Source organism: Callospermophilus lateralis, unplaced genomic scaffold (assembly GCF_048772815.1).
Source record: "Callospermophilus lateralis isolate mCalLat2 unplaced genomic scaffold, mCalLat2.hap1 Scaffold_120, whole genome shotgun sequence".
NCBI lineage: Eukaryota > Metazoa > Chordata > Mammalia > Rodentia > Sciuridae > Callospermophilus > Callospermophilus lateralis.
Window position 1 is genome coordinate 1,482,630 of NW_027512320.1, and position 26,614 is coordinate 1,509,243.

General features: G+C 39.0%; 1 pseudogene; it reads right to left on the bottom strand.

Annotated features, from left to right (window-relative positions):
• The window catches only part of LOC143386709 (heparan sulfate glucosamine 3-O-sulfotransferase 3A1-like), a 90,164-nt pseudogene extending 65,880 nt beyond the window's left edge, over positions 1-24,284 (bottom strand).
• Between the last annotated feature and the right edge of the window lie 2,330 nt (positions 24,285-26,614).

A 26,614-nucleotide genomic window follows, 5' to 3' on the forward strand; every position in this document is an offset into this window, starting at 1 on the left:
AATCATTTTAGCTCAGAGTTTTCATACTATAGGTTAATAGATTTTAACTCCTTCAGCATTCGTCTAAAGGATTTCTTCTTCGTAGCACAAGACCATGCAAAAAGTTCTCAAGGAATCCAACTAACCGAAGTTAAGAAGGGAGGGAAAGAATGAGCCGGCTGCCAATTTAACTATTTCACTTCCTTCCCTTCTAGGCTGAGGAGTAAACACAGACAGACTCCAGGTGGATTGGGAAAGCTGGGAAAATCTCCCAGGAAAGCATAATAGAAAAGCTCTCCCTTGCCGAGGGGAGCCTACTCACAGCAAGCACTCCAGGAAGCAGATAAAGGCCTTCGCCCTCACAGGATGGTGCCTAACTAGCAGCAACAGGATCCCCTGGGAGCTCCTTAGAGATGCAAATGCTCTGGCCTTACCTTAAGCCACCCTTATCAGCTTCTCTGCGACTAAGGCCCAAGAATTTGTGGTTTAATGAACTCTCCAGGTGATTTAAACACACACTCAGGCTTGAGAAGCAGTGCCTTAGCAAACACGTGCTGGTTGTATTAACCAACAGCTGCATAACAAGGGACTCTAGATCTTAATAACTTAAGCTAGCAAACATTGATTAGCTCACACCACTGTGGAGGATTAAGGATCCTGGAGCAGTTCATGTGTGTAGCTGTGGCTCAGCCTATCCCCCTTGAGATGACAGTTGTCAGCTTGGGCTGCAGTTGCAATGAAGCTAAAAACTAGACTGGAAGATCCATCTCTGGCTCATACACATGGCTGCCAGGAGAAGGTTAGAGTTGCTTGCCACGTGGGCCTCTCCAGAGGGCTGTCCCCAGACATCCCAGCTGATTTTCCCACTCCAAGTAGCCCCAGACAGGAGGACCCCCAAAACCCAAAACTTTATAAAAGCATAATCTTTTATAAGCCAATCCTAGAAGTAAACATGGCATTAGTTCTGCTCTATTCTATTTGTTTTAAGTGCGTCACTAGCTTCAGTCCACCCTTAGGAAGAGGAGAATTAATCTCCACTTCTTGAAAAAAAAGAGTAACAGATATAAATATGAATATATTTATATTATACATATTTATATATTGCAATATATAAAATAATAAGAACATTAGTGGTATGTAATAGCAAATATAATAATTATATAGCAGCATCAGGATCAACTGGGACCTCCAGGTGATACATATTTATAATTATATATACATTATAATATATCACATTATAATAGAAGGGATATGTAGAAAGAGAGAGAGGCATATCATTAAAACCAACTCAACAATGTTAGAGGTGTCCAGCAACCTTAAACTGCACAAGGAATCTAGACTTTTCATTTTAATGTTACTTAAAAGTGTTCACCGTGAGAGGCTGGGGGTGTAGCTAATGGTACAGCGCTTGTCTTGCACAGGTTAGGCTTCAACCCACACTTAAGAAGAGGAAGATTAATCTCTGCTTCTTGAAAATGAAGTAACAGATATAAATATGAATATATTTTATTATATATATTTATATATTATGACATATAAAATAATAAGAACACTAATGGTATATAATAGCAAATATAATAATTATATAGCAGCATCAGGATCACTTGGGACTCCAGGTGATATATATTTATAATTATATTTACATTATATATAATTATATATACAATATAATATATCACATATTATAATAGAAGGGATATGTAGAAAGAGAGAGACATAGCCTTAAAACCAACTCAACAATGTTAGAGGTGTCCAGCAACCTTAAACAGTACAGAGAATCTAGACTTTTCATTTTAATGTTACTTAAAAGCGATCACCATGGGAAGCTGGGGATGTACCTAATGGTACAGCGCTTGCCTAGCCTGTGCAAGACCCTGGCTTCAATCAGCACCAGCACCAGCATCAAAAAATTGAACTGGTCACTGTGGGTGATCAAGAGACATCCTGAGAATTAGTTCATTGTTCCTAGAGCAAGCAACTACTGTAAAGGAATTTTTTTTTGAGGGGGGGGGGCAGGAACTTGATTAATGTGATTAATTACAATTTTCGTGTCCAGCACCAATGATGTGGCAGGTATTTTTTTGGTAGGACGAGCTCTCCAGCAGTCTATTAATTCATGCAATTGAGGTTTACATAAATTCTGATTCTGGTCTGCATGAGCTCTTGCAAGTACCTCGTCCTCCAGGCCACTATGGGTTCTCAGTTTCCAATGTGTCTATGGGGTTGTTTCCTAGCCACCTCTTTAAAGAAAGGCTGCCTTTGCCTCTGCTTCCACACTACCCACCCTTTAGGTCTGAGGAAACCTGCAAATCTAACTGCCCCTCCTACGAAAGAAGGAGAGAGTCCCGCTTACATGCTCTCCCCAGTCCATATTCATTCAACATAGTACAGAACATATATAAGAATAGCACAGTTTCAGGCTTGGAGGGAACTGATCGAAATCACTGGATTTGACATTCTTAATTGGAAGTTGGAAAAAACCTCAGTCACAAGGTAATCAAGTGTCTTGTAAAATCTAATTTATGACAAAGCCAGGTCTAGATCTCACTGGAAAACACATTATTACCATAATCAATATGATTGCCATTTGCATCAAATTCAGGTGTGCACCAACTTTTATGTCTAATGACTACCCGAAGAAAGCCAAGAAATTTTGATAAGTTTTTGTTTTATGTCTATAACAAAATGTGTACTTACACAAAATAATATATACAGGTGCTCCTCAACTTTTGATGGGGTTACATTCTGACTCATCATAAGTTGAAAATACCATGTAATACACCTAATCGACAGGACCTCATAGCTGATTTTAAATACTCAAGATAGTTATATTAGCCATGGTTTAGCAAAATCATCTAAAACAAGCCCACTTTATAATGAAGGGTTGGATATCTCATGTACACACAGATGGGCATTTTGTAGGCATGACTGGATATGAAAACACAAAATCAAATAGCAAAAAAAAAAAAAAAATGCTGTAGAGTCTCAATGTTTCCCCATGTGATGGGGGGCAGGGCTGAACTGACAATTCAGGCTCCCTGGCTCCTTAGACCTGCCCAGCATGGTATGAGAGGATGGGATCACAGGGTCACATACTGCAAGCCAGAGAAAATTCCCAAATTCACAATTCAAACTATGATTTCTCCTGAATACATACGGCTTTTACACTATAATAAAGTCAAAAAGTTGCAAATCAAAACATCATGATATAGGTACTATCCATATACATGCAGACGTTCTGAGAAATCTTTTAATACCCAACACACACACACACACACACACACACACACACACACACACACACACGTACACACATATTGGTAAACAAGTTCTCAAAATTGGTATCAATGTAGAAACCAATCAAACGTACTTCCACACAATCCAAGTGAGAATTCGACACAACTTTTTCAAAGGGCAAATTTGCAAAATATCTCCATAATCTTTAAAAAAATATAAGTACAGTTTTAGTCAACCACGTTCTTCTGAGAAATTATCCTAAGAAAATATAATCATGGGTGAGCATTAGTGATTTAGTTATAAGGAACACACTGCAGCAGTATTTGTTAGCATGAAATATTGGAATCAAGTTAAACAATGGATGCTTAAGTGACTTATGACACATCCAGATAACAGAATCATGCAGCCTTTCGATTTTTCTTTTATAAATGTTTAAAATCCACTTTAAAGACAGGGCTTCTGCGGTGTCATCTTAAGGTTGATTTAACCCAATCTGGAGTCTGGATCCCTTGGCTTCTCTTTCTATTCATGTCACAGTGCTCAGTTCGGGACAAGGACTTGGTCATACTTAATGAATGAGTATATGAATGCATGATAGCTAGATTCCTAGCATGACACTGGATGCACCCAAATAACAAACTTTTACCCCAGGAATTATAAAGATTATGTCAATATAAACAATTATTTGCAAGTATGGTAATTATCTGAGTTTGAACTACCTCATGTTGTGAAAACAGGCATTGATTCTCCATTATTAGTGATATCCAAATTTTTCATTTGTACAAAATATGCAAGCAACTTGTAGCTGACTGATGTCTAAATGTCTAGAAAAAATATTTTATTATTAGATAAAAATGAACATTTTTGACCATATCATACAGTGTATATTTTAAAATATCCATATGCCTGACATTGAGTGTGTTATGTTTTTTTAAAAAATCAAAACATTCATATAATGAACATATTTTACCATTTAAGTGAATGTTTCTATCTTTGCAGCTTCCCCATCATAAAGACAGGCAAACTCTATCATAGTTTTGTCTGTACAATATCGGTGGGAATATAAATTTATATAATCATTTTGGAAATCAGTTTATCAGTATGTACCAAACATCCTTAGCCTTTGAACTTGTAATTTTATTTCTGGAAATACACTATAAATAACTCCATAGTAAAATAAGCATTACAAAAAATTCCATCAAAGGCACTGTTTCTAATAGCCCTGATTGGAAAGTATCCAAAATGTGAAATAAGTAAAATATGATATCTTCTTAAAAGAGAATTTAAAAGTCATTACAATATTTACAAAAGACTTAACAATAGAGTAAGAGAATGTTCATGCCACATTTCTAAGTCATAATTACAAAAAGTTGTACGTATATTATTATTCTAATTAGGCTAAAAACAATATACACACATCACTAGAGCGAGACAAACTGTGATCCACAGTAAAAATGCCTGGGAGCAAATACATTTAGCTGGTTGTAAAGGTTGTCATTTTTTTGCACTTGCTACGGTTTCTGTAATGGATGAGCAAAGACAGTCATTTGTGTGATAATGCCAATGTATGCACTTCTAGTCACTGGTGTATATAAAATTTTGCAAACTAAAAATCTTAGGGTTCATGGGAAAATACAGGGTTAAGGTATGGTACTTAACAACTCTTTCATTCCCACACTAAAACCAAAAAAAAAAAGATCAAATAACAATGGGAGCAAAATTTTCACATGGTAAATGGTTAAGCAACCTATAAATACTATAATTACTATGACACTTTGCTCTTGAAAAAGCCCTAAGGTTTTCATGTGGAAGTGGGAACTGCAAAGAATGCAGCTCGTGAGTTACTGTGAAGTGATGGGAGGAGAATTATTTAAAGTTGCACTTTACAAAAATATTTAACATTTAGAAGACATCATACATGGATGGGTATGACTTGTAGCACACACAGTGACCAAGGCATATAGGTGTATGTTTGTGTTTTCCTGCATGTCTGGGTGCAGTTGGATGCAGTTTTCTGCATTCATCCCATGTTTTCTTGTGGACGAACATATGTAAGACACATGCAAAATTCACGTTATGCTCCAATGGTTTCCCAGTTCACAATTTCAAAACTGATATCTTCCTAATAAATAAATTTTAATACAAGCTAATAAAATAAATTTTCAAAGTTTCCCACACTCACTACACTATCCCCCAAACAACCAGTCACATGAAAAAAGAATCTCCTGGGCAAAGAGTAGGCAAAACAAGCAATGGAACAACTAAATATTTGACAATCCAAATAAATTATGTTATATCAATATTTTGAGAACTTATCTTAAAAACATTTTTATGACAGGAATAACTATAGGACTGTTTTAATAAACTTTGTTCTATCATATAAGCACTGAACTAAATGACCCCCAGGTCATTTCCAATGCTAATAATGAGATTTAATGATAGTGCACGTTTCACTTCATAATCAGGCACTTTACTTTTAGATAAGAATAAATAAGTTCAGTTCCCAAAGGATGGAGATTTGGTACAAACTCCTTGATTTTCAAATAAAAATAGAATGAAAGTAAATTCAGTCACACCATTCTGAGACTTCATAATTCTAATTAATAAAAAAAATGCTTAAAAAGGCACTTTATTGTAGTTGTCTCAAAACTAAGGTACTAATATGTGAAATATCTCTCATTTTCACTATTTGTTACAAACACAATGTTATTACACAGTTTAAATTACTCTCTTCTAGTAAGGGAGAACATGTATTTTTTTAACTACTATTTTGGCATTTCTGGGTCAATAAAGTACAACCCACAGACCCACAACTAAATGTTACCTGAGAACAGTGTGAAGTCTTCCTCTCATTTTAAAATTACCTTGAGTTAAATAAACACATACAAGAAAGGTCTTTTCTGAAGAACAGTTTGTCCAACTAAACACTTCCTTTTTTTTTTCCTGATGGATGTTATAAAAGGGGAAACAACTCGTTTGGCAAAGTATAGTACATCATCACTCAAATCTGAGTTCAATAGTTCAAATTTCTAGAGGCCTTGGGGAGGAAGAAAAAGAACTTTCTGTTTTCAAGAAAAATGATTTTGCCTGAGCTTTCAAAACCGAACCAGCTTATTCTACAAAAGTCTGATAACAGACACATATAAAATGTAAGATGTCGAAATCAATAGATTTCAGTTGCTTAAAAATCCAATGGTTAATTTTTTTTTTCAATTTCCTGTTTTGAAGGGCAATGACTTTCTTTAAACCTTTAAGTCCCGGTTTGCATATTATGATAATAAGTCTATGTAATTAAGATGTCTAAATCAATATACTCATAAAGCTGTTTAAATTAACTATTGGTTATTTGCTTTTTTAAGAAATAAATTTTAGGAGGAATAAAACCAAAATACAATCAATCCATTTGTGTAGCTCGCTGAATGACCAAAGGGTTATGCTTAGGGGGAAAAAAAAAAAAAAAAAATATATATATATATATATATATATATATATATATATATATATATATATATATATATACATATATACACATTTCATATCTGACAGATTTCTAAGCATTTCATAATAATCACATTTTTATATTTGCATAGCACTGCTTTCTCATTGGTTATAATACTTGATTAAGGATTTCCGTGCTTCTTCCCACTGACAAATCAGTACTCTATTAGAAGCTGTATTTGAAACACTGTGACCGTCTTTCCAAATGCCATATTTTTAAACTAACACTGTCATTCATCCACAGAGACCCTCAGCATGCACAGGTTCACACGGCTCACGTGTAAGTTTCCTGCACAATTCACGTGTAAGTACCCTGCACAATTTTGTAGAGGTAGATCATTGAAATTCCTGGGACAACAGGACAGCAATTCATTTTCCAGAAATAGGGAGAAATGCTTCTTTGTGAAACACAGACCCAGGGAACCAAATGACAGCGGAAACTGAAACGACTATAAATTGAGGCTACCAGGACATTCACTAAAACCCAGGACCACAGAGAGGCATGAAATTGGGGAGATGCGAGAGAGTCAGGACGCGCATTTCAACACCTGTGAATTTCAGGACTCATGAAAGTCTCCAGAGTTATCCCCGTCAAAATATCCAGGTGGACCACGAAAAAAATCCTGGAACTGCTTTTTAAACCGACCTCCTTCCTGGTGGCCCCTTGGTGCTTTTCTGGGTTGGTCTGTGAAGCATTTGATCAGTGGCATGTTTTCTTTTCTGTTCTAATTTCCTACTTTCCCCTCTTCTCCAGTTTTGTGGAGTTTCTGGTCACGCAGTGAAACATTTGAAGTCCTGTCACACGTGTGTAGAGGGTCACCTGGAGGCTGCCTCTATTTTCTATCGGGGTATTAGAGATGGAAATATATATATTTTTTTGCACTTATTTGTGTCAATTTAAGCCAATAGCTTTTTTTCTTTTTCATCTCTCTGGGCCCCTCTTCCCAACTCCCTCATATCCTCCAAATACATCCCCCCTTAATCTGTCAGCTAAAGACTCCCTGGTAGATTTTTGAGCAGACTAGAAGGCCACTGATAGGGAAATGAATGAATTATTCACAATGTTCCAGTCCCAGTCACTGTCAATTAAATGAGAAATTAAACCCTATCACCAGGTGTGCTTTGGGGGCACAAGCAATAAATCTGTGAGTCAGACAATAGGGAAGTCAATTGGTTTGCTTTGGTTTTTTTCATTCTCAGGGATTTTCTGTTTGTTTTGTTTTTGATGCTTTCTCCTCAATACCAACATTTTCAGAGAAGAGAAAAGAAAGTTTCAGGAGCAGGGACAGAGTGTCTGAACTTTATCCAGGTATTTGATGCTCACGGGGAAGAAATAAGGATCCATGTTCTGATGGACAAACAGCCAACAGGTGAGGCTTCAAAGGCAAATTTCAATTTTGTGTGTGTGTGTGTGTGTGTGAAAGAAAACATAAAGTATTTAAATTTCTTCACTGTCTCGTGGAACTTTCAATCAAGTATTAAAAAAAAAATAGAGATGCTTAAAGCAAGTTTGATTTTCTTTTCACTCTTGTCCCGGGATTGAGAATAGGCTGGTATAGTACTACTTTGGAAAGGAGCGACTACTCTTTTACAAAAATACTCAGGCATATAAACAGGCATATCAGATTCCTGTGTTCAATAACTAATGCAGGAAACCATCAGCATCCGCCCCAAGAGCACAATCAGCAATTAATAGGAGAGAGAGAGAGAGACAGAGACAGAGAAGAGAGAGACTGAGACAGGATCACCAAAGACTTCCTCACTGACAAGGTTAACACTCTCAAATCTCTTTTCAGCTTTTCCTTAGAGCAGTTGACACAACTGAACTTGAAACTATCCTTGCCCCCACCAACAACCTGTGATAATTTTAAATATAGCAAAAAATGGTTTTGAGAACTATACAACAAACACCTATCTCCCCATGAACTTAATTCTAAATGTGTATTTTTATTCTTTTATTGACACATCTTTCTCCATCCTTCTATCAAAAATTTCAAGAAATCCATCCATCCATCAATCCACTTTTCAAAAGTAAACCATAGGCATTGGTACAGTTGCTTTAAACACTTCTGAAGACAGGACATAAACTACAGAAACCTATCTCCCTTTGAGGCCAGAATATAAAGTCTTTCCACCGTCCCCATGTTCTGCCACACACCTTTGCTCCTCGGCTTAGCTGACAACTGACACAACCTCAGCAACCATGTCCTGTGATACCTCCTAAGTCTGACCTTATTCACAAACTTGAACATCCCCAGGGCACTTTCCATTTCTACAGTTGTTTAGTTTGTTTGATGCTATTATTCCCCTTTTTGGTTCACTATCAGAGGTATAGTTACTAATTAATATGCCTAAGCTGATAATCATCAAATATTCTCCAGTTTCTCTCCTTTTCCTCATTGCTAGCATTCCATACACAGTTTTATAGTTCCCAATAATAAAACATCCAGCTAATCTTTCCCCACTTCCCATGCTCCCTGAGTTGTGTAAGTCCCTGCCTCCACCATCGATAATATCTTCTAGATTCTTCAACAGCCACCTACCTGACTATGCATTCAGAAGCCACCTTAAGGATTAGGTTCCCTAAGCAGAACCAGGAGGTCTGTGAAACAGTCCTCTGATAAAAGGCTTCAATATTTCCCAATGCTGCCTTTAGAGCTACGTGGAGCCAATATGGTAGCCAATGGCCTCATGGATCTATTGGGCTCTTGAAATGTAGCTAATCCAAATAAAGATGTGATGTAAGTGTGATGTGCACTTTAGATTTTGAAGAATTGGTATGAAAAATGCAAGCTATCTCTTTAATCGTGTTTAATTTGACTACATGTTATAGTAAATTTTAGACATATTCACTTAAATTATATTTTGATCACATATTGAACTATGTTTTGACATTGGCCTAAATTATAATATTGTTAAAAATTAACTTCACCTTTTTATTCTTACCATTTTAAGGTGGCTACAAGAAAGTTTAAACATACAGTTTCCATTACATTTCTTTTTTAAAAAAATATTTTTATTCAATAATAATTGTATATATTTATGGAATGTAGTGTGATAATTTGATACATTATACAAGGTGTAACAATCAGGATAACTATTATTTCCATCTCCCTAAACATTAATCATTTGTGTTAGGAACATTCAAATCTCATTTCTACATTCTGCTGATGGGGTCTAAAGTCCAAGACCCTCAAATATTCCATTTAATAATCCTCAAAACTCTTTCTCCCATCTTGTTTCCCAATTTGATGTACCTAAAGAATGCTGAAGGAAACCACATTTTTGGATTGTTTCTGTATGCAGAGATCAGGGGGAATAAGTGTAATATACTAATCCTTTCAAATGATCCCCATGATGCCCCAGCATCCAAATGAAAAAAAAAAAAAGAAAGAAAAAAGAAAAGGGTGAGTAGAGAAGATCTGTAAATGAAACACTCTCAAGTATAGAGTCATGGACACTCTATGGATTATTCAGCTTAAAAACATAAAACACAATTTCTTTGGTGCTTATGGGCCCATTCCAAAATAGAATGGTTGTAGTTCGAGTCACTCATCACACTGATAGAAAATGACATCATCTCAAACAACTCTGCATATTTCCAAAATTTCCTCCTATGTCTCTGCCCTGCAGTTGCAGATGGAAAATCCCAATTCACTTCTCCCACACAACAGCAGGGGACTCTCTCATTTCTGAATGGACCTGGAATGGGAGGTTATTTGCTTATGTTGTGTATTCTCTCACTTCCCCTGGATATTTTTTGGGGGTGCTTATCTGAAAGTAAGTGAAATAATACAAAGGAAGAGTGCACGAGCTGTGTGAGGACTTTAGCTTATCCCAGAAGTTGGCAAACAATAGCCAGTGGTCTTGTGGTGTTGGTGAATAAAGTTTTATTGGAACACGGCCACACCCATTCATTCATTCAAAAGCAGATTTGCAAAGCCTAGTATGTTAATTATCCGCCTCTTCCAGAAAAACATTGCTGACTCCTAGCTTAAGGGGTTATTTACAATTTTTTTTTTCATTTAAAAACAGGTAAACCCAATATGTGACAGGTAGGTATAGTTCCAGGTCCCAAGCATGCAAGGTTGACAAAGAACCTAGAATTCATAGCACAGAAAACTCATAGTTTCTAAAGAGTCCTTGAAACACACTGACCTCAGCCTCTTCAAACAGAACTTGTGTTTACACTATTCAGTGTTTTTCAAAAAATTTTTAAGATCCGCAATAACAGGCAGATTATACACCTAACCCTTTCTGTATATGCAAATAACAAACAGAACTAACATTTTTCAAAGTAACCTTTGCCTTGCTTACTACACAGGATCAACTCTTATATCTCTACAGATTTTACCTTTACAGTAGTACCATTAAATAAAATAAAATAAAATAAAAAGATTGATTTCTTATGCACTGATGTCCTGTGATTCACAGGTTGAAAAAGTCTTGGTGCAGGACAGCTTTCTATGGTCTAACTCTGGTCTTCACCACAAGTCATAATGATAAACTAGTAGCTGTTTAGCTTCAGTTGAGATGGACTCACTCATTCCTTGCAGAATTTTTGTTTTGTTTTAATTCAGGTTTTTAATAGATGCATTATTTTCGAAAATGTTAAAATTTCTGTATTCTGATGTTCTTTTGGAAAAATCAGAGGACATGGAAATCATAAGTCCCCTTTTTTCTACCCAGTAATCATCAGTTGGAGCTGAGGAGAATTTTCTCCAGTGCTTGCTAACTTGCTACCCTTCGCCACAGGGCAAATGCACCTGAAAATCCCAAGAATTTTCATCACAGTACATTAGCTCCCCACGAACCTCCCCCCATACAAATATAAAACAGATCCAATTTGTTTTCTTTCCATCATTAAACCCTCGTAGGGCATTCTAGTAGACCCTCTGGCTTCAGAGAAAGGCTTTTTAACAGATACTGTTGTAATCCCAAGGCCTCCTACACCAAGAAGAAAGAGTAAGGCCCTTTAGAAAGAAAAACAAATGGCCTTTATTTCTAAAAAAAAAAAAAAAAAAAAAAAAAAAAAAAAACCTAAAATAAAATAACCCACAACATTTGATGAAAGAAACTACAAGAATAATTAGAGTCCACCAGGAAATTAAAAGAAAAAGAAAGAAAAAACAGATGCGTATTTTTGTTTACTTAAATAGTTTTGTTTGTGACATAAAATCAGGGCTTTTTGCTGCTGCATTTTCTTCCCTCCCACCAGAACTTTTCAAAACACAAAGTGTGTGCCAACAAGGCTTCAGTTAAGAAAGGTGATGAGGAGAGCCAGCTCTTAGCTCGGGGCAGATTACTTTATGTAGCTTAATCCAGTTCCTTCTGTTAAATACCCGAATTTAACGAGAATCTGCAAGGATTTATGACTGTAACAAACACATCATTTTTTTGACTTTGTCATTCAAACCAGCCTGGCAACTTTGATATTTCCTAGTGAAAGAAGAGATCGAATCCAAGTAAGAACTCTGCAAAAGGGAAAAGGAATTTTATTCCCATAATTTGATTGATTACTTCCTACTCTGAACACCCAAGAGAGAAAAAGAAAACTTTTTCCTGTCTGTACTTGGATTTCTCCCACTAATCTTTTACAAGCAGGCAACAACCATAAAACACAAATTACTTACAAGGATCCAAAGGCCAATCATGCTAGCTGGGTTGCAAAATCTATATGCATCAAAATATTGAGGAAAACATCTGAGATGAAAAACAGAAATCTAAAGATGAATAGACCCCTGATCCGACTCCATTCAATGCTTTAATTCACCAGTTCTGGGAGAAGAAAAAGATAATGCTGTAACTGATTTCACTCAAGGAATATGTGTATCATTGTTGCAAAGCCTCCAAAACTTTTATATATATATATAAAGTCAGGGCACACAAAGTTTTTTCCCATGTATAGTCTCTTTGGTCTTTTAAGTTTTGCCAAAGCACCCCTGCTTCTTTATATGTAAAAGTTGATCCTTATCACTAAGATACCTACTCTGTCCAACATGCTATGGGTTTGCATTTCTGTCTCACTGGAACTAAAGGATATCAACAGCCATTTCTTCAGGGACAGCCTGGTCACTTTAGTAAGGGCTTGGTGCTAATAATGACCAGCTGTCAGGAAATCATTTAGATAAAAGTTATCAATAACAAAAGCAATGAAGATAGGATAGTTCTTGGGGGCTGTGCCCTGCTTGGAGGGATTAACATATCTAAAGGATAAAAATTGACATTTTTTGTCACTTTAGAGATATATAAAGAATGAGAAAGACAGTACTTAGCCTGGAGAATGTTCACTGGGTTATCCCTGCAAGTGCAGAAGGGACCACAGACCACTTGGTGAGACCAAGCCCATCAATTCACCTTGCCCAGTTACAGGAGCCATAAGCATCCTGCTGATTTTACTTCTTAACAATATTTTGGCTTCTTCCTGAAACAGTTTAGAAGTTGCTCATTTGGTCTACTGAAGAGGTCTCTGTAGCAGTTACTTCAACTTTTAATGAATCAGTAAAACAATTTTGACAACAAAACAAAAATAAGATTTCTCTGATGGGTCCAACAGGATGAGTTCTGTGATCAGATTAGAGAAAAAAAAATGTTGACAAAAACCAGGTGACTTTGGTTATGCCACATAATAGGCCAATAAACTAATGTGGATCTTTAAACTGTTTTTAAAATTCACCTTTTTAAACTGAATTTTGATGTGTTGCCCAATTTTCTAATGGAAGGTCAAAGATCAGGGTCAAATGTATCCTAATCAACTCTCCAGCATGGGACAGCCTTTCAAAGGCCACTCTGTTTGTGGACGCTGATGGCTTGCTATTTGGGGAGGAACTATATATGGGAAATTCTGTCAAAGAACATCATAGAATATTCCTCTAGGGAAGTACTGCCATTTCCCAAGTGGGTGGCTCTGGATTCAGCACCAATTGTATGAGTTTTTTAATTCTTTGACTTTGGGATTTTACTTCACCATTCTGAGCCTCTGTTTTCTGATATATAAAATGCAGAAAATGATAGAACTCTTTAAAAATATTTAATACGACTAATAATATCATTCAGCAGATCATTCAGCTTCATTGAGTGCTTAGTGAGGGCTCAACATATTTAGTTATTGTCACTTTTCACCTAAAATGATGGATTTTATCAGATATACATTACAGGGTTCAAGTATTTTGCTATTCTAAAACTGATTCAAAGGGTAAAAAGAACAGCATATACCCACTAGAATGATGAAAGAAACTATAAGTGGAGAAAAGTATTAAATCACAGAAATTATTTTTTATCTAAATAAGCATTTGTAGCCAATGCCTTGCATAAAAGTGGTTTATAAAATCGATTCAATAAAGATAAGTGAATCATCTAATACAAGAAAATACTGTTAGCTTCCTGGAGTCTCTAGATGGAGCGGGTGTTATTTTGCTTAAGTGAAAAATAATGTGGAGAAAACTATTCTTACAGTTGTTATAAATATTAAAGGGGAAATGTTTGGAGGGAGATTTTCATTTCTCTGCTAACCCAAAAGCCCCGCAACACACCCTTGTGTTTAAAAACAGAAGGAGAAATTGCTAGCGTGGCACCTAGAGAGGGGACTTGGAGTCTGGCATAGCTGTAGGATGCTCAAGACCTGGTCCTGCAAGCTCTGGAGTTTGGACTCTCTCTTCTTCCCTCTCTACTGAACACCATAATTGCTCTAGGTCTGTTTTGTTCCTGCATCTGGTCCATAAGCCACAGTACTTAAGTCAAGGGTTTAAAAACCAAGTCTGGGAAGTAGACAGAATGCTTAAGTAGGTTTGGAAAAATCTCGATCATGATGTCACCTTAGCCTTAAGGAACATCCACAGCCCTGGTTCCAGGTTTTCACTGCAAAAACCAGCTTCCCAAATTCATTTTTCCTCTGACCCCTACTTGGGCCCTTTCGGTTCTCAAAGACCTTCCATTTACAGGAAAGGTTTTGCTCTCCATCACTGGAGGGAATCAATCAGAGATGGAGTTCTTTTATACCTTCTTCATTTTACATTTACCAATCATCTCAGAGGAAGAAAGGAAAAAAAAAAGCAAATTTCTCTATGCCTGTTTCAAGGATATGAGAATGAATAGGTGGGGAAGCCACCAGCCAGGTTTATTATGCAATTAGCTCTGAGGGAAGAATCACCATGTCTGGAAGCAACAGGTGCTTCAAGGAGGTAGGCCAGCAGGCCCATTCCAGGAGTCTTCCCAAGGAAAGCAGGAACACAGAATGAAGGAAATTAGCACAGAGTATTTCAGCATGAGCCTGCCTTCTTTGAGGCTGGTTAGGCTCTTCCTTTACTGTTGTTACTTTTGGTTTTAGAATTAATTTAGATATTAAAATTGCAAAAAAAAAAAAAAAAAAAAAAAGCACAGAGAATTTCCCTATACCAGTCACCCAGACTCCCTTAAGGTGAGGTCATCTTATACTACCTTGGGTACAAATATGATGATCCAAACAAAGACATTTAGCTTAGTACAGTAGGAGGGCATGTTCCAAGACCCCAGTAAATACCTGAAACTACAGATGTTATTGAGCCCTTATATTTTTTCCTACACATATATACACAAATTTAATGCTGTTCCCATCGTAACTAAGAACTTATCTCACCCTGTAGCTATAACTCGTTTATTTTGAGCAACCGACACACTGATGCAAATTTCCTTTTTCTTCTTCACAATTTCAAAGGTAGAAGCCTCATTCTTGCCATATCACTTAGCAGACTCCATATCTGATATTTCCCCTGTTAAATTGAGAATGTTCACCCTTTCACTTAAAGAAAGCACTTTGTGGCTTCTCTTTAGTACACACATAGCATCACTACTCCTATATGTTGAGAACTTTAGGTACATGAAAGGTTACTTAAACAAAAACACTATGAGACCACAACAATGGAGCTAGAAAGTGAGGTAACTAAAAGTAACTAACAGGCAGGTAGTGTATACAGCATGGATATGCTAGACAAGGGACTGAGTCCCAATCTAGTGGGACAGTGTGAGTAGCATCTCAGAAAGGCAGGAAATTTAAAACTTATGAATTGTTAATTGCTGTAATTTTCCACTTAATATTCTCAAGTCTGTGGTTGACCACAGGTAACTGAAACCTCAGAGAGTAAAACCTTGGATAAGAGAGGGGGGGACTACTGTCTAATACTGTTAACTAAACTACACACATCTTTCATATTTTCCCCCCCTTTTTTCCCCCACAAATGCCTAAGTTCTTTTTTTTTCATTGTTGTTGTTTAAGAATCCAATCAGGGGTTATCCCTATATTTATTTACTCATATTAATGAGTCACCTTTGTTTCTTCTCATCTGAGAGAGTTTATCAGTTTTAACTTGCTTTGCATGATCATGAAGCTTTTGAAGCGTACTGCTGAGGTACTTTGTAGAATGTTCCTCAATTTGAGTTTGTCCAATGTTTTCCTCATGGTCAGACTGGATTTATGGATGTGGGGGAAGAGTAGTCCACAGAGAGGAAGCATCATTCTCTCTGGATTACACCAGGGAAACATGACCTCAACATAACCAGGGATATTAACCTTGGTCACTTGATTAAGGGGGTGTCTGCCAGGTTTCCCCCAATGTAATGTTTCTATTCATCTCTTTCCTTCTGTCCTCGATTTAACCTAACCATCACCCTGCCTCCCAACCTACTATCCCTAGTCCCGGGACTGCAAGCTTAGAAATTCCCTGCTGTGGAACTGCTAGAGCACTGTCCCCTGAGAAGCTGTCTCCTTGTGCAAAGGGCAGGATTATTCCACAGGGTATCTCAGGTGCATTAAGGGTTAAAAAGGCTTCTGTTTGCTGCCTGCTAGGAAACAGGGGACCCTCCTCCAGAGCCTGTACCACACAGGGGAAGGAATAAGTCTGCATTAGTGATGTTGAAATAAAATCATCTGGAAGTATTTTCATCTGAAGCCGGCTATCAGAAACAGAGGCAAAACACACTAACAAAAGTAATCTGGGGCATATGGCATTCCTTTCCGCCAAACATATTTCTAATATAAATCCTCTAATCATTTATATCTTGGTTTTCAGTTTTATTGTCAAGTCAAGTATCTTTTCTTTCTTTCCAAATAATAAACTCCCTTCCTAACGGACATGAACTATCCTTGTGTGAAAGAGGCAAAGTACAAGCTCAGAGTGCTAGGAAAATAGACTTGCTATGGGTACTACCGGAACAGTTTGTTTTGTTTCTTTCTTCTTCTTTTAAATGAGACTGCAAATACACCCTGATGGAGATGAAGTTTTCCAATTTCTCCCTCTGGGGAGGCCGTGTGTGTGTGTGTGTGTGTGTGTGTGTGTGTGTGTGTGTGTGTGTTTGGGGGGGGGGTCTTTGATGCTCCCCCTACCACTAGGTGGCACTACACATCACATTCAAATTAAGCTGCTCTCAGTGAACAAGATTTTGTTTATAACCTTGCAAGTTTTTCTCTAATGGCAAGGATTTAATGCATTCTTAATAATCATTTCCCCTTTCCTTTTTCAAATTTACTGTTACCAGACAACTTCTGAAATGAGCCAAATCTGAAGTCTGGAATATAGTACTCAAGTGATCTTAGGATCATTGTAAATTTTCACTGAGCATGAATAGTTTTGAGAAATAAAAAAAAAAATTAAAGGGTCACATCATTACAGGCAAGAATTTGGAGAGATTCTTTGATTCGCTGAACTCAGCATTTGCCTCAAATCTAAATTTTGGCTTCACATAACCTAAATTTTGGCTTCACGTAAGTGTGTTTGTTAACTATCTTCATATACTCCCCAAGAGATTTTAAAACTGTATCAAATTAGCAAAGAATTTAAACTGCTGACAAATATTTCAAGACATTCTTAGAATGACAAATACTAGGGAGCTAAGATATTACTTTGTGCAGTTTCCTCCAATTACATATAAAAGTCATATATTTAATACAATCTATTTTCACAATTATGTAAGCAAGAAACAAATTTCTAAAAGCTTAGGGTCTCATGTCATTGGGAAGCATAGATCAAGCCATGGTGCTTTTTTATCAGCCGAGTTATTATTACTTCATGGTGGAAGATTTCCCCCTAAGGAAAAGAACTAAGAATATCAAGTTCCTGAATGGGCCTAACAATTTGACCGGTGGTAATTGCAATTTGTGATTGTTCATATTCATTCCAAATAGATCTATGAGGCCCCTTGTGTGTTTTTTATATCAGGAAGGTTTGTTTGCTCTGAGACTGACACTCTTCTCCTCATTATGTGAGCATCTGGTCTATGTAAGTTTAGTCCCTGTTGTCATTAATTGCACAGGCTTATTTTATTCCCATGACCCCTCCAAAATACAGACTTGGCACTTATTCTTCCTTGGCCAATCAAGATTTATTTATATGAGACAAATATTTTGGCCAGAGTGTTTTCTTTTTGAGGGGAAGGCAGGAGAACACAATGCTATAGTGAGCTTCTACCCAAAGATGCCTATGCTTTCATATAAAGTATATTGGTATACCATAAACCTCATCATAATAAGGGAATGTACACTCACACAAGGTATTCCAATTCTGAGATTCACCAAAAATGTCTTTAAAGCTTGTTCCATATCCATGATGTCTGATATTGCTTAGAAGCTCCCCAACCAATTCATGACTTTACTCTTAAAAATTCCATTACATTTTACCTACCTTCTAGGTATTTTTTTTTGCACACACATGCATGTGCGTGAGGGCATGCATGTGCATGAGGGCATGCATGTGCACACACATGCATGCACACAGGAACTAGGCTGATTGACTTGCATTCCATCACTACTGGGGATGAGCCCAGAGTTGAGGGGGAAAAAATGACAACATTTTGACACATCAACCTCTTGCTGGGTTGCAAGTGTCTAGTCACTAAGAGATTCTGAGAACTACATGCAAGAAAGAAGTTATACCCTCTTCTTCCATGAGCATGGATGTGAAACTGAGGGTCTAAAGCAATTTCTTCCTACCCTGTTCCCAGCTGTTAGCCTCTCCCAATGTTCTTCCCTTGCTCTAAGGTCAGCCAGCGCCTTAGGACTTCAGTCCATATGGCCTTGCATGGGTGGCCAGCCCTGCAGCTCCCTTGGCTCCAATTTCATTTCAAACCCTTCACACAGAAGGGCTCTCGGTTCAGGAGGGTGGGAAACTGCACATGGAGGTACTCTGCAGCTGCTCCCAGCTGCTACAAAATGCCGATTTCTCCTTATAGGAATTGAAAGTGCCTCTGCTCAATTTGTCTCTCCAATGGCCTCGAAAAATAAGGCCATGATCACTAGAGACCATAAGATTTCAAATTTTGATGAAGTCAAGGGAGTACTAACTTCATACTGTAAGCTGAGTAATCTTTGATCTTCCTATACACTGTAAAGTGCTTCTAGTGATATTCTTCTCTGCTGAAATTGTTCACACTTATCAAAGAAATGAAAATATACGAAGTAGACATGCCAGAATAAGAAACTCATGAGTACTTCCTATCTTATACCAAAATAAGAGACTAACGGGTCATAAAGTCTACTTATATATGAGCTTATATGTACATAGACACACAGACAGATAGAAAGACAGACTCATAGTAGGATTTTTGCATTTGCAAGTTCCTAATTCACAGATTCATAATTACAGATAAAAAATATTCAGAAACTAAGCCAGGCAGTAGTGGCACATTCCTGTAATCCCAGCTATTCAGAAGGCTGAGGCAGGAGGATCATGAGTCTTAGGCCAGCCTGGGGGAACATAGCAAGACCCTACTTCAAAAGACAAAACAGAAAACAAAACAAAGTCTCAGAAAAATATTCTTAACTGTTCCAAACATATACAGATGTTTTTCTTGTCATTATTCCCTAAACAATACAGTATAACAGTTGACTGTTACAACATATTTACATTGTATTTGATCTTTTAAGTAATCTAGAAATAATTTGAAGTAGCATGTACATAGGTTATAACAAAGTATCATGCCATTTATAAGGTACTTGAAAATCTGAGTTTGGTATACATAGCGGGTCATGGAAAAATCCCCCACAGTGTGCCTATGTGTGTGGGGAGGTATATACACATTTAGATGGATATATATATATATATATATATATATATATATATATATATATATATCTTTTAACTACTTTATAAGTAAAAAGTGTCTATTATCTTAGGATTAAAAAACATACCTTTTAGTTGGTGCAGGTATAAATAAGTAGAGAAGAAATTCTTGTTCTTAAAGTAAGCTCACATGCTCTGGAACTACAGTAGAGGCAATTGGTCTAGACCTCTAGGAAAGATCTTGACATTTTTTAAATGAATTAAATAATTTTCCACTTTCCTTTGTGAACCCACCACACATACAATGGAAATGGAGACTATTCATTGCAATAGGATTGCTTTCCCATGATATGCAAGCCACAGACATTTGTTGTACTGATATCATAGTCTGCTAAATTAAGTAATGAGGAATGTTTTTTAAACCCTATCAGAGTGGAGTTTCATATCCAGTGAACTCCACTGAAGTGTCCTAATTATTATTAACAAAGTCCTACACATATAAAAGTTTGCCAGGAGATTTGTTTAGGATATTAAAACATTTTAAATCAATAAGAATATTTTTTTTCTTTGGAGATCTCACCTAACAGACTCATTTTCTTTGTTTTTAATACAAAACAAAGAGCTGATGACTCGACTCTAGAGATGCAGTTTACAAATAATTTTATTCTCTTCTGAGTGACGGAAATTTATTTATTTATTTATTTTTTCAAGATGCTTCAGGGTTTATTGAGGATTTAAGATCAAATCTTGGGGGAGATGGCACTGTCTGATTCACTGAACACAACATGCAAATTTATTGGAACATCTCCGTAACAGGCATTTCTAACTTTCAAACTCCTTCTCCAAGAGCTTTTCTTCAAACTTCCTAATAGCAGTGTCTCCTTATGAGAACAGTAGGGGGCGCTGCCACAGCAAACTATTATGGCAACATGAGAGATTCCACTGAGAAAAAAAAAAAAAAAAACACAAGGATTCTCCCAAGTCAGTGAGTGCCTAAAAATATTTTTTTAGATATTTTTCTCTTCCATCATTAACTTTAGGGAGCAATATTGGGATTTTTCTTTCTGTTTGTGTGAATGTGTACGTGTGTGGTCTTTAGGGTGAGTAGAAGTCCTATATTGCAAACTTGGGGCAACTCAGGAAGGACTAACTGAATACCCTATTCTGGAATATTAGTTAAATATAAGTGGTGAGAATGCATTTACTAGTTAAGAGACATTCTGTGTGGTACTTTTTTTTTTTTTTAAATATAGCTAAATCTTCAGTCTTTCTTACAAACATTACACTCCAAGTTCAGAGCCAAGATGAAAGAGAACTATGGGGAAATTTCATTAAATAATCACATAATCCAGGCTCCATAGGTTTTTTTTTTTTTTAATAAAAGTTTTCTATGTAATTGAGTTAAGCTTAAATTTATGCATTCAATAAAAAAAAGTTGCAAATGGTAAAACAAAGATATTGCTCCAACACTTGGAAAATTAAATTCACCAAACCATGAAGTCTACTGTGCAGTTATTTTTGTAACCACCATAAATTGTTTTATAGAACTCTTCTGCCGGTATAAACAATCCAAGCAGAGATTTACTTTACAGCATGCATCCAGTTTCCAAAGGAGAGGCCTCAAAGTTTATGACTCTTTTTCTTTTCTTTCTTTCTTTTTTTTTAATACTTGTGTTTCTAGTTACCTTGAAACCTTCCTGTCTTACATTTGTTCAAAAAGTTCTACAGAAAATAAGATCCAGGTCTGTAGATATACTGTGTCCTCAAATACTCATTGCTGGAGTGAGAAGAAACAATCCTACTTTGTGGAAATAAAGTTTATATGGTAAAACGAAAATAAAGGGGTTTAGTACTAAATATTTCACCATATTTAATAGCACCTCAGAGCCCAATGTTGGATTAGATGGTTCAGACTGTCGGCTTGAAATGTGTTCCCTTCTAGAACTGTACGAACCCAAATTCAATGCACGCTGCTACAGATAAGAGTTTTAGGGGTCTTTATTCACTCTTTCTTGTGTCCTTGATGAAAAAAACAGAGCTGCCTTTGTGCTAAAAGAAGGACCTGTTGTTTCCAGATTCAACAGGTCATTTTTATAAGAACTTCCCAGAGGATATAACATAAATGACAGAAACACAAGGGGATAGTTTTAAGTGGCCGATGATTTTAAATGATATATATTCTATATTAAGGGAAGGTTGTTTGTTTTTCTTTCCAACAAATGGAAAGTTACTCTTTTAAAAGCATTCAATGTTTGGATATGATTTTTAGGACCAAACCTTTCCTCGTGAGCTGAATTACTATAAATTCGGCTTTTGAAATCAATCTGAGGGTGTGCTTGACCCCTCAAGTAAATAAACTTGTCAAATTATGTCCATTTCTGTTTGGTGAATGAATGGTTAATTGAGCAGACTTTTGGAGTATATGTAAATTGTGTTGTAACTCTTGATAATATTGTTTCAGTTAAAATAACAAGAATGAATATTTTATGAACACAATAAACTTTATAAAGTAAAAGTTGTAGTCCCATAATTTCTCCTTGTACTCGGAGAGAAGAAAAAAAAAGTCAATATTTTATGGCAAACAAAATCCAGGTAACACTACAATTTATGAGTTTGGCCAATTCCTTTATTAAAGGTGGCTGAAATTTGTAGAGTTTGACAAATTGAACATTAATGTCTAAATGAGACTTATTTCCTAAACTGTATTCTCAGAGTTTTCCACAATGTACTTTTTTACTTTTCATACCCTCCCCTACCTTTTAAAATTAGCTACCTTATTTGTAAAAAAGGATTGCTAGAAGCTGCTTAGAAAACTTTTTGCTAGTCCAGAGACAAAAGTTCCTTTTCCCTATAAATATCAAAAGCCCTTTACCGAACTCACTTCCTCGCCCCAAACAAAAGTGATTACCAAGGAAGCTTCTTTAAAACATGGTGACTGGTTGCTGGCACTTGCTGAGACTTAGATTATCCAAACTATGTCCACTTTCTGCCACTTGCACTGTGTTTCTATATGACTTACCACCTAGGATAACTATCTGGCAAAGCGTCAAGGTAAATAAATACCTGATGATAAGAACTGTGTTAGCCAAAGGGAATTGCCCAAAAGATAAAGAAGAAATAAAAACAGATTTCCTTGGGAGAGGTAACTTAGTAATGGTGAACAGGTTTCTAACTATGGGGCTTGGGAGGCAGTGGGGGGAGGTTCCCCCACCCCCTTTAGCTAAGTAAGCGCATACTTTCACAGGGCAGGAGAAAGGGATGAGACTGGTTTTGGAGAAAGGGAATCCCAAGTTCCAAAATTATTAAGACAAAAGTTTCCCTCCCACTCGCTCTCTCCTTCAACACCCACCTCCCCGCTCCCCCAGAAGAGAAGGTACTTTGAGGAATGGGTTTCATTTCCTCAACTTAGAGACGGGTTTGCCTTCGGCAAGAAGCGGGGAGGGAAATGTACTAGGTTCCAAAGGCTCTCCGGAGTCTCCACCAGCCCTGCACCCCTGCGCTCTGACTCTCCCCGCCAGGGCCTGCGCCCGCTCACCGATACCAAGCGAGTCCCTTGTGGTAGCTGTGATCGAAGAAGTGGGGTTCCGCCCCCACAGCGCGCAAGTCGGGGTGTACGCGCAGGAGCTCCAGCAGAGCCCGTGTGCAGCCCTTCTTCACGCTGATGATGATGGCCTGCGGCAGCTGCTTGCTGCCTTCGTCCAAAAGTAGAGCCAAGGTCCCCGGCGGAGCCTCCGCCACGCTGCTTCCCGCCCTTGAACCTCCGGGACTGGCGGCCAGGCCAGGGGTCTCCTCTACCCAGGTTGCCTCATCGTCGCCTTCGTCTCGCGGCAAGGGAGGACGGCGTCTCCGCCACTGCTGCAGTTGCAGGAGACGCTTTCTGTGCGCCACCGCGGGCCACACCGCTAGCTCCCTCGTGCCTCCGGCCAGGACGCCGCGACCCGGGGCCCCGCCTCCTCGCCGCCTACCGACAGCCCCACGACGGGGCCGGACAGGGTCTGGCAGCGCTCGGCCAAGCAGTAAAAGACGTAAAGGGACGTGAGCAGGGAGCAGAGCATCAGTAAGAACTTCCGGAAGATGCTGCGGGACAACGGCTCGATCGAGGTGGGGTGGCCGCCGGCTGTGCCCGGAGGGGCTATCCTAGCTGGAGGCGACTTGGGGCAGCGCGCGGGCCATGCTAGGCCGGTACTCTGCCAGGTGCCATGACATCCCCTAGGCTGGCCAGCGCTCTGGACCGAGGCCACATAGGCTGTGCGCCCCTGCGGCGGTGCGAGCTACCCTGGGAGGCGGCAGCCGGGCTCCTCCAGGGAACCGAGCGCCGGGAGCCCTGAGCGGGATCCCTGCCTCCAGTCGAAGGGGAGAAGAGGGGGGACCGATGCCGTGCTTAAGAAACCATCGTCTTAGGTCTTAAACTCGCTTAAGTCCTGAGGCTTGGGGGCAGCGCTCACGCCCCAGTTCCCTAAGAGTCGCTGGGATAGTGGCGAAGAAGAGCGACTCAGCCCGGATCCTGAGCGTCCTCTCCCGCGGATCTCCCTCAGAGGTCATGCATTCTGGGTTTGGTCCCCATAGAAGGGACGCGCGGCTCCAGGGCCCCTGAGCTGCGTGCACTCCAGACAGCGTAGAGCAACAGTGCCCCAGACCCTGCTTCCTCTAGTCTCCTTGCCCGACTGGGCGCGCCCTCTAGGTCTGGGCTCGGATCCTTCTGGGTGCGAGGTGCCCCCTAGTCCCTCTGTCCGAGTGTGACCCAGAAGGCCTACGCCCCAAGGCGGTCCACCCAGCTTGGTGCGCTCCAGGAGGCTGCAAACTGTTCTTGGGCCCCACCTGTGAACCGCGTGGCGCAGGCTGGCTGCGCGGGACCTGTCAGCTGCTGCGGTCCCAGTTCTCGCAGGCGCTTCCCTGCAACCTCCCAGGCTGCTGCAGCCACACGTGGGGCGCGGAGGGCAGCAAACTTGGCGGTGACGTCAACGGCCAGGGCGGGACCAGCCCCCGGACCAGCGCGCTGGGGCGCAGACCGCGGCGTAGGGCTGGGCCAGTCGGGCGGGCGGGGTGAGATGGAGAAAAGGTGGCGCGGGCTCCACAGCGGCGGCCCAATGGCACTGAAGAGGGTGGGGGCGATAGGGGAGACGCCCCTTCCTCACTGATCCAACTCACTCCCAATTGTCTTGCCCCTTTCCAGACAGCGGAACTGGGGGCTGCCGGGGCTCCAGGATTGTCTGACTGACAGCTAGAGTCATTCCTATCCCTAGGGCCTGCCTTCCACCCAGAGAGCCGCTCGCTCGGGTTGCCAAACCTTTCCAACTCTGCTCAGAACTTTGCACCCTTGATCCTTTCCAGATTCCCGGCGTTCTGCCTCCCTCCTGCTTCTGCTTCCACATACATCGGTCAACCCCTTACCCCTTCCCATTGCCTTGATCCTTCTATCTCCTGAACCTTTGGAAGTTTTGTTTCAGTGGTGCCCAGTATCATGCTGCACGCCACGTCCCCATTTGTCTGGGGCAAACTGAATTTATCGCAACCGCTGTCCTTTGCGGACCCTTGAACGAAGTCATTTCTTCTTGCAGAATGAATATATATATATATATATATATATATATATATATATATATATATATATATTCCCTTGAATTTATTTAGAATGATCCAGGATCCTTCAGAGCCTAGAAAGTGAACCAGTAAATAAATCAAAGACAGAAATTAAAGATTAAAAAAAAAATCAGCTCTGATTCCAAATCCATATGCCTAGTTTTTTTTTTTTTTTTTTTATGAAATGTCTTTTAGTTAATGTTGTGTGTATGTGTTTATGTGTGTGCGCGAGCGCTCGTGTGCTTCAAGGGGTTAAATGCCCTTTCATAAACAGAGATTTCCTCTTTCTCTTGCCTTCCCTGACCCTATATCCTATATCCTCTTCACTCACTCCCCAGAGAGCAGGTCTGAAAAGGATACCTACCGCCTTGCTGTTTAATGGCGGGAGGTGGCGGGTGGAACCCGCATGGGATGGGGTTTTTGTTCCATTCCTATTTGTTCCTTTTTTTCTAAGCTTCCTTGTCTCCCCAGGACACTTCGCAATATGGGTGGTGGCCTGGAAGCTTCATTCCAATCCCTCTAAATTGTGGAGGCAGTTTTCTGTAGAGGCCACAGCTGCAACACTACCCAGGTGTAAGGAAATTCATTAGGAATTCCTGTTGCCCAGTGTTGGGGCTTGATGGCTTTTCCCTCATTTTACTTCCTATATTCTACTTGGCTATGGAAGTGGAAGTCGCCTTTAAAGGGGAAACCTAACTCGGGGCTTGGATGGAAAGGATGTATTTGTTCCCTGCTAGAAAAGTACTCACTGCTGGATATGGTTTTTATGTATAAACTACCATTCCACCATCAATGATTACATTCTGATGTTATAGACCTTTGGACTTTTACGAGAATGAACAGCAAATCCTGCAAACTTTAATATCCTCTTGTGTCCTAAAATTGGATATTGACAAACCAGTTGAGATTTAATACCAGCTTTAAGTTTAATACATTCCCAAACTTTTCTCCAGTTATTTGAGCCTGATTTGCTAAAGGAAGAAAACCAAGACCATCTTAAATTAAAAGCGTGCAATTCCATACATGCTTACAAACATGGCTGGGTTTCCTCATCTGGAAAATGTTGGGCTCAAAGTTTGTTTGTAGCTCCAATGTGATCTGATATGGTGTGTTCCTGCTTTCTCATTGTAAGCGTGAGTATTTCTTTTATGTGGGTATTAAAGACTCATACTGGGCTGGAAATATGATTCTCACCACCCCTCACACATCTAAGGCAGCTCTGTGAATTATAAGTCACAAATATGTGCCATGTAGGTAACTTAAAAATTTTGACTGAATTTTGTAATCTAAAA